Raw genomic sequence first — 10013 nt, 5'->3', positions numbered from 1 at the left:
TGGGTTTCCAGTCACACTCCGGCTTTTAAGCCCAGATCTACCATTTTCTTCCTTGGATGAAGCATAAGAGAAGCACCAGTGTGGATTGTGAAGGGCATGGATTCTGCATCCGGACAGCCTGGCTGTGGGACCTTGGACAAGTTACCTAAACGCTTGGTCCCTCAGCACCCACGGATGTAACATGAGGGTGATGATATTAATGCCCTCCTCAAAGGATAGTTGTGAAAGTAAAATGAGTTAATAAAAAAAATAAAATGAGTTACATGAACAAACACTGAGGGCTGGGCGTGGTGACTTATGCCTGTAATCCCAGCACTTTGGGAGGCTGAGGCGGGTGGATCACCTGAGGTTGGGTGATCGAGACCAGCCTGGCCAACATGGTGAAACCCTGTCTCTACTAAAAATACAAAAATTAGCTGGGCACGTTGGCGCACGCCTATAATCCTAGCTACTCGGGAGGCTGAGGCATGAGAATTGCTTGAACCCAGAAGGCGAGGGCTGCAGTGAACCGAAATCACAGCACTGCACTCCAGCCTGGGCGACAGAGGGAGACTTTGGTCTCAAAACAACAACAACAACAACAACAACACAACAACAATTTAAAAATAAATAAATTAATTAAAACATTGAGAACAGGGCCTGACACTTGCTTGTCTGCTCTTGTTATTAATCTCAAGTTTCTTCTTTTGTGAAAAGGGAATAACACTCACTGGTGAGAGCGGAATGAAGATGACTGGAGGTAAGCAGGAGTGCTTGGTATAGAGAAGAACTCTTTTTCTTGCCCTTTACCTCTTGTCCTTGGAATTCCAATTCTTCATTTATAGGTATTTCCACCACTAAAATCTCCCAGCTCCCCCACCAAGGAAGAGAAAAGCTTACATCTTTGCGTCCTCAGCCTCTGGCACACAGTAGCGGCTCAAGAAACGCTTGGTGAAAGAATTGATAAAAATGTAGTAGTAGAAAAACTCAAAATGGCCTTAAAGTCCTCTTAGCAATATCCTGAAAGGCCACCAAATAGGAATGTTAATCCCTAAAATCCTGTATCTTTATAAATCGGTGTGAAATTCACTGTTTATTAGTTTTTTTTTTTTTCTCTTAATTTTGTGTTTCTATTTCTTGGTGTTTCCCCCCTCCTCCTGAGGTCTTCTTTCTTCTCTGTACTCTGCATTAATCTTGGACAGGGTTTCTCAGCCTTGGCGCTAACAGCTTTTTTTTTTTTTTTTTTTTTTTTTTTTTTTTTGAGACAAGGTCTCATTCCTGTCGCCCAGGCTAGAGTGCAATGGCACAATCACAGCTCACTGCAGCAGACCTCCTGGGGTCAAGGAATCCACCCGCCTCAGGCTCCCAAAGTGCTGGGATTACAGCTGTGAGCCACTGCGCCTGGCTTTTTTTTTTTTTTCTTCTTTTTTGTAGAGACGAGGTCTTGCCCAGCTTGGTTTTAACTCCTGAGCTCAAGTGATCCTGCTGGCTCAGCCTCCCAAAGTGCTGGGATTACAGAGGTGAGCCACTGAGCTAGGCCTTTGTGTTTTTTTTAGAGACAGAGTCTTGCTCTGTCACCCAGGCTGGAGTGCAGTGGTGCGATCATAGCTCACTGCAGCCTTGACCTCCTGGGCTCAAGGGATCCTCCTGCCTCAGCTTCCTGAATAGCTGGGACAACCTGCATGCACCACCACACACAGCTAATTTTTTATTTTTTTGTAGAGATGAGGTCTCACTGTTTGTTGGCCTGGTCTCAAACCCCTGGGCTCGAGAGATCCTCCCATGTCCACCTCCCAAAGCACTAGGATTACAGGCATGAGCCATCGCACTTGGCCAACTCGCTTGTGGGGACCGTCTAGTATGTTGTAGGATGCTTAGCAACATCCCTGCCCTCTACCCACAAGATGCCAGTAGCATCTCCCACCCCGTAGTTCTGACAACCTAAAATGTCTCTGGACTTGGCCAAAAGTCAGATGGCTGGAGGGTGCAACCCTTCAGAAACACATGTCTAGGGAATCTGCTTGAGTGCTTTCACATAAAGTAAATCTTGGTAGAATTGATTTTTTTCTCTTTATCTCCAAGGCAAAAATTGGGTTCATATACTTCACCTCCCAGTGGAACAGATTCTGACAGGGAAGGAAAAAAAATATGTTTTCTCCCCTGACTGCAGTGTTCTGTATCTTCACTCTCAGAAATGTGAGGACAGGCAGGGTGGGATCAGGACTGTGTTTTATTTATCTGGACAAATGCTCCCAAAATAGCAATGGCAAGTTTTTTTCTTTTTTTTTTTTGGAAAACTGTAAGAATTCAGTGTTTTACAATTCAGATGAAGGCTAAAAACATATCAAGCTGTGTGATTTTCTGGGAGTGAGGAGAGGGGTGGTTCCATCATGGCATAACTGCATTAAAACTTTTCAACATCAGAAAGACTTTTTACGGCATGAAAGAAAAACGTATATGTTGAAAAAGAATATGCATGCTAAAACACATTGTTACTATAAATCATTGAATCTGAGACACAATGAACAGTGTTGCCTTACTAATAGTACAACTTTAAAACTATTTAAGCTGGGAAATTTGTTATCGGGTGACTCATACAACTGGGGAAATCCAGTTCCTTGGTGCCAAAGATTAAAGAAAGAGATTAAGTATTTAAATGTTGAGATTCCATTCAGTCTTGTGAATGAATTAAAGTAAGCTTGGATGGGGAGAAAAGAAAGAGGGTAGCTACTCATCAAGTTAAAAGATGTTAAAGAGCTCTCCGGATTTAAATGATAAAACCTTATATTTATAACAGGTTTATCTTTCAAATAGCATGCATACTTTTATTTTTTTATTTTGAAACATTTGCAAAGTTGAATAAAAAAGTTAAGTGCAGTGCAAAGGACTTTTTGTCCTCGACCATTTGAGAGTGAGGACTTGGTGCTCCACCACCCCAAATATTTTTAGTATTGTTTCCTACAAATAAAGACCTTCTCCTACGTAATCACAGTGCAACCATCAAAATTAGAAAATTAACATTGATACATGATCACTACCTAATCCTCAGATCTCACTCAAGTTTTGTCAATTGTCTCAATAAAATGTTCTGTAGCAATAGGATCCAGTTCAGAATCACACATTGTTCTGAGTCTTTATGTCTGTCTAGTCTGCTTCAGCCTGGAACAATTCCCCAGTCTTTCCTTGACGTTCATGACCTTGATACATTTGAAGAAAACGGGTCGGTTATTTTGTAACTTGTCCCTTAATTTGGGGTTTACTGGTGTTTTCATATGATTACATTCAGGTTATACACCTTTTAGAGGAATACCATAGAAGTGATAACTGCTTTCTTCTTCTTATATCCTATCAGGTAGCACATAATTTCAATTTGCCCTATTACTAATGATTTTGACTTTGGTTCTTTGATCTGGGCAGTATCTGTCCACCATGAACCACGTAAATATCCCATTCCTCATCAAACTTTTGATGTGTGTGTGTGTATGTATGTATGTATGTATATGTCTTTATGTCTGTTTGAACCCATAATTCCCTATTTTATTCAATGGGTTATAATCTCTTACTGCCATTTTTAATTTTGATGCTCAAATTGTTCCTGATTTGACCAGTGGAAGTCCCTTCAAGCTGGCATCTATGTCCTTTTCACATGTTTCTGTCATTTCTTGAGCCCTTCCTTGCTCTGTCACTACCAGCTGTTCCAGACTCATCTTATACTTTTCCTGCCTCAGATGTGGGATCAGCCATTTCTCTAAGGAGCCCTGGTTCCTTTTCAAGGAAAATATTATTTAGAAGCTAAGATCTTGAGCCTGGCATGATGGCTCATGCCTGTAATCCCAGCACTTTGGGAGGCTGAGGTGGGTGGATCTCCTGAGGTCAGGAGTTTGAGACCAGCCTGGCCAACATAGTGAAACTCCATCTCTACTAAAAATACAAAAAATTAGCTGGGCGTGGTGGTGGGGGCCTGTAATCCCAGCTACTCGAGAGGCTGAGGCAGGAGAATCGCTTGAACTCAGGAGGCGGAGGTTGCAATGAGCTGAGATCTCACCATTGCACTCCAGCCTGGGCAACAAGAGCGAAACTCTGTCTGAAAAAAAAAAAAAAAGAAGCTAAGATCTTGACCCTAGCTCTGCTCATTGCTATTGGGCTGTCTTCTCTTCCAGGCCTGCTGTGATAGCTATGAAATGTGTCACTCAGTTCTCCTGCTGTGGGGAGCATAATTGACAGATAGCCCCAACTACTGCCTCCTAAATCTATCACCCTATTCACACTGAGGCCAACTTTTAAAGGGTTATTCCTGGTCAGTGCCTGAGCCCAGCAGGGGTACTAAGGTAGGTTTGTTCTGGCAAAATACAGGAATCCTCTAGGGGACAACTTTGGCTTGGGACTCCCAATCTGCTTGGTAAATTCATTCTTGGAACAATGCAGTAGTCCAAGACTTGTCCTACTCCAATCCTTCATTCTTCTCTCCTTCTAGAAATGTCAGATCTGCATCTCAGCGTGAGGAATCTCTCTTCCTTCTCTTACTTTCTACTTGTATTACTTACCTATTACTGTGTAACAATTACCCCCAAAATGTAGTGGCTTAAAATAAGTACAATTTGCCCTTGAACAACACAGGTTTGAACTGAGTGGGTCCACTTATACATGAACTTTTTTCAGTAAATATATTGGAATTTTTTTTGGAGATTGGCAACAATTTGAAAAAACTTGAAGATAAACCATATACCCTAGAAATAGCAAAAAAATTAAGAAAAAGTTAGGTATGTCATGAATGCACAATATATATGTAGATACTAGTCTATTTTTGTCATTTACTACCATAAATTATACACAAATCTATTCCAAAAAATTGAAATTTATCAAAACTTACACACACAAATACAGACCATACATGGCTTCATTTTCATCTAGATAAATGTAAACAAATGTAAAGATGCAATATGAAATCATAACTGCATAAAATTAACTGTTGTATATACTGTACTACTGTTATAATTTCACAGCCACCTCCTATTGCTATTGTGATGAGATCAAGTATTGTGAGTATCTGCTTAAAACCCAGTGGGATGCTACTCATCTCTGTGTGAGCAGCTGATCTTTCCAGTAAATGGCATTTCACAGTGAAAAGTGATTTCTCATGGATCTTGCACGTTTTTTATCGCATTTAGTGCAATACCATAAACCCTTGAATAACATCCTGGAACCCATGCAAAGTGCCACTAGTGATGCTGGAAGTGCTCCCAAGAAGCAGAAAAAAGTCATGACCTTACAAGAAAAAAGTGAAATTGCTTGGTATGTACTGTAGATTGAGGTCTGCATACCATTACCCATTACTTCAAAGTATCCATCTTTATGTAATTTTGCAATATCGATAAGCACAGTACAGTACTGTACTGTATAGTACTGTAAACGTATTTTCTCATCCTTAAGATTTTCATGAAAAATAAAATTACATTTTCTTTTTTCTAGCTTACTTTAGTGTAAGAATACAGTATATATAATAAATATAACAAACAATATGTGTAAATCAACTATGTTACCAGTAAGCCTTCTGGTTGACAACAGGCTATTAGTAATTAAGTTTTGGAGGAGTCAAAAGTTATACATGGGCTGATGCGGTGGCTCAGGCCTATAATCCTAGCACTTTGGGAGGCTGAGGAGGGTGAATCACCTGAGGTCAGGAGTTCAAGACTAGCCTGGCCAACATGGCAAAACCCTGCTTCTACTTTAAAAAAATAGAAAAATTAGGGCTGGGCGCAGTGGCTCACGCCTATAATCCCAGCATTTTGGGAGGCCAAGGTTGGGGGATCACGAGCTCAAGAGATAGAGACCATCCTGACCAACATGGTGAAACCCCATCTCTACTAAAAATACAAAAATTATCTGCGCGTGGTGGTGCGCACCTGTAGTCCCAGCTATTCCAGAGGCTGAGGCAGGAGAATCACTTGAACCCAGGAGGCAGAGGTGGCAGTGAGCCGAGATCGCGCTACTGCACTCCAGCCTGGCGACAGAGTGAGAATCTGTCTCAAAAACAACAACAACAACAACACCAAAATTAGCTGGGTGTGGTGGCACCTGCCTGTAATCTCAGCTACTCAGGAGGCTGAGGCAGGAGAATCGCTTGAACTCAGGAGGCTGAGATTGCAGTGAGCCGAGATTGCACCGCTGCACTCCAACCTGGGTGACAGAGTGAGACTCTGTCTCAAAACAAAAAAAGCTATACATGGATTTTCAACTGAGTGGAGGTCAGCACTTCTAACCTCCACGTTTTTCAAGGGTCAATTGTGTTTATTATCTCACAGTTTCTATAGGTCAGAAATTCTGGAGCAGCTTCACTGGCTTGAAATCTCTCATGATGTTGCTGTGAAGATGTCAGCCAAAGCATAGTCATATGGTGGCTTGGCTTCGGCCTCAAGGATCTACTTCCAAGATGACTCACTTGGCTGTTGGAAGGAGGTCTCAGTTCCTTACTACATGGACGACTCCATAGGGCATCTTGAGTATCTCATGCCATGGCAGCTGATTCTCCCCCTACAGTGACTGTTTCAAGAGAACAACACAGACACTACTATGTCTTTTATTGTTTAGCCTGAAAGTCTCATGCTGTCACTGCAGTAATAGGTCAGTCCTACTCAGTGTGGGAGGGGATTTCACAGGGATGTGACTACCAAGAGGTGAGAATCATTAGGGACCATGCTGGAGGCTATCACACTCCCCCAATAAATCTCTTGCACATTGAATTCTGTCTTGGTGCCTGCTTATTAGTAGGCCTTAACTAACACATTTTCTTGGTAGACAGAGCTAGGATCTGTGCATTCATGTGTACACAAATACATGCACATATTCATATACACACTTACAACTATATTTATTTCTATACCTATCCATATATATTGAAAATCATGAATTTATATGAATATATCCTATTAATATGGCATCACAGGGTCCATTCTAGTTTTCTCTGTTTCTTTATTTGTAATTCCTGTGTATCTGTTGAGCTTCTTAGATGTTCATTTATTTTATTAAATTTAGGAAGTTGACCAGGCGCAGTGACTCACACCTGTAACCCCAGCAATTTGGGAGACCGAGGCGGGCAGATCACTTGAGGTCAGGAGTTCGAGACCAGCCTGGCCAATATGGTGAAACCCTGTCTCTACTAAAAATACAAAAATTAGCCAGGAGTGGTAGCACGCACTTGTAATCCCAGCTACTCAGGAGGCTGAGGAATGCGAATAGCTTGAACCTGGAAGGTGGAGGTTGCAGTGAGCTAAGTTCATGCCACTATACTCTAGCTCGAGTGACAGAGTGACAGAGTGAGACTCTGTCTCAAAAAAAAAAATTTAGGAAGTTTTTAACTTATTTTTTTCAAGTATTCTTTCTCCTCCTTTCTATCCCTCCTCTCCCTCTGGGATTCCTATTATGCATATATTGATACACTTGATGGTATCCTACAATTCTCTTAGTGTCTGTTCATTTTTCTTCATTCTTTTTTCTTTCTGCTTCTCAGACTGGATGATTTCAATTGACTTATCTTCAGTTTTCTGATATTTCTGCCTGCTTAAATCTGCTGTTGAATGTGTCTAGCGAATTTTTTCTTTCAGTTTATTACACTTTTTAGCTCCAGAATTTCTATTTGGTTCCTTTAAATAATTTTTCTGCCTTTATTGATATTTTCTACTTGTTGAGACACTGTTCTCCTTTGGCTCTTTGTCCATGATGGCTTCCTTTAGTTTTTTTGTTTTTTTGTTTTTGAGACAGAGTCTCAGTCTGTTGCCCAGGCTGGAGTGCAGTGGCACGATCTTGGCTCAGTACAACATTTGCCTCCCAGGTTCAAGCAATTCTTCTGTCTCAGCCTCCCGAGTAGCTGGGACTACAGGCACATGCCACCACACCTGGCTAATTTTTGTATTTTCAGTAGAGATGGGATTTCACCATATTGGTGAAGCTGGTCTTGAACTCCTGACCTCAGGTGAACCACCTGCCTTGGCCTCCCAATGTGCTGGGATTACAGGCATGAGCCACTGCACCTGGCCAGCTACATTTAGTTCTTTGAGCATATTTAAGAGAGTTGATTTGAAGTCTTTGTCTAGTAAGTCCAATGCCTATGCTTTCTCAAGGACTGTTTTTGTTAATTTTTTTTCCCTATGAACAGGGCACACTTCATTGTTTTTTGCATGCCTCATAATTTTTTGTTGAAAAGTGATCATTTTGAATATAACAATGTGGTAACTCTGGAAATAAAATTCTCCCCATTCCAGGTTTTTTTGTTGCTCTCTGTAGGTTGTGGTTGTTTGTTTAGTGACTTTTCTAAACTATTTTATATGGTTCTTTGAATTGTGTGGTCTCTGTTTTTTTAGCATAGTAGTCAGCTAATGGTTTATCAAAGATTTTCTTAAACTCCTAGAGGCAAAAAAGAAAAAGTACCATCAGGTCTTTGCAAATTGGCTCTGTGTTGGTGCCAATACTTCAATGCTCAGCCACACCATTTATTTATTTATTTTTGAGACAGAGTCTCACTCCGTTGCCCAGGCTGGAGTGCAGTGGCGCGATCTCGGCTCACTACAACTTCTACCTCCTGGGTTCAAGCAATTCTCCTGCCTCAGCCTCCTGAGTAGCTGGGACTAGAGGTGCATGCCACCACACCTGGCTAATTTTCGTATTTTTTAGTAGAGACAGGGTTTCACCATAGTGGACAGGATGGTCTGGATCTCCTGACCTCATGATCTGCCTGCCTTGGCCTCTCAAAGTGCTGGGATTACAGGTGTGAGCCACTGCACCCGGCCGACTAGCCACACCATTTATAACTCTGCCTTAGCCTTCACTTCTTACTTGTGCTAAGCCTAAAGATCAACCAGAGGTGAAGCCTATGGTGTTCTCAGACCTTTTTTGAGGATGTATCCTGGCCTGGGCCTTTTTGATTCCCCTACATACCCAGGGGCTTTTCAGAGCCTTTATTCCCCAAGTATATCAATCCCCAAGTTTTTCTTCTCAGGCTTTCTACAAGTCTATTTTTTTTGCCACAGCTGTTATCTTTTGCTCTAGGCATCTGGGCTTTATTCATTGGCTGTCCAATGTTTTTGAGAAACCTCTTCCACACAGCAACTTTTCTATCCTGAGAGAGTTTTGAGGTAAGTGGAACAAAGGCAAGTACCCTGCATTAGTCCCCTTGGGGATCCCCCAAACAGATTAAAACCTATGAACACAATTTCTCAGGAACAAGATTCCCTCCGTTCCCTTCTGATATAGTTTGGATATTTGTTCCCACCCAAATCTCATGCTGAAATGTAATCCCCAATGTTGGAGTTGGGGCTGGGTGGGAGGTGTTTGGATCTTGGGGGCAGATTCCTCATGAATGGCTTGGACCATCCCCGTGGTGATGCTCTTGCTCTGGGTTCGCATGTGATCTGGTTGTTTGAAAGTGTGTGGCACCTGCCCTCACTCTCTCTCTTTCTCCTGTTCTCACCATGTGACGTGCATGCTCCTGCTTCGCCTTCGGTGATGAGTAAACATTTCCTGAGGCCTCCCCAGAAGCAGATCCTGGTGCCATGCTTTCTGTACAGCCTGCAGAACTATGAGCCAATTAAACCTCTTTTCTTGTAAATTACCCAGTCTCAGGTATTTCTTCACAGCAGCGCAAGAATGGCCTAACATGCCTCCCAAACTGAGAACCTGCACTGAGAGCATGGGCTGCTGTCTTCTAGACTGCTGCTGCACTGGGCAGGGGGATTGGACAAGGGTAAGGTAAAACACGACAAACCTCTCCTACCATGATTCAGTGCCCATTATCCTTATTAAGCATTAGCTTGGTTGCTGTAAACCTTTGACTATCTTCTAGAGTTCTAATAAAGTTGTTTCTCATGACTTTTGCCAGTTTTTTCAGTGTTTCTGCAAAGGAAGAGAGTTCCCTACCCCTAGAGTTTCTTACTCCACCATTTTCATTGCCATTGGCACCAAGGTATCTTTGTTGTATTTGTAACTTCCTTCTCCGATAGTTAGAAACTCTGATTCCATTATCTTTAATATATTTACTTAAT

The sequence above is a fragment of the Pan troglodytes genome, chromosome 10 (assembly GCF_028858775.2).
Source record: "Pan troglodytes isolate AG18354 chromosome 10, NHGRI_mPanTro3-v2.0_pri, whole genome shotgun sequence".
NCBI lineage: Eukaryota > Metazoa > Chordata > Mammalia > Primates > Hominidae > Pan > Pan troglodytes.
This window is presented reverse-complemented; position numbering follows the sequence as displayed.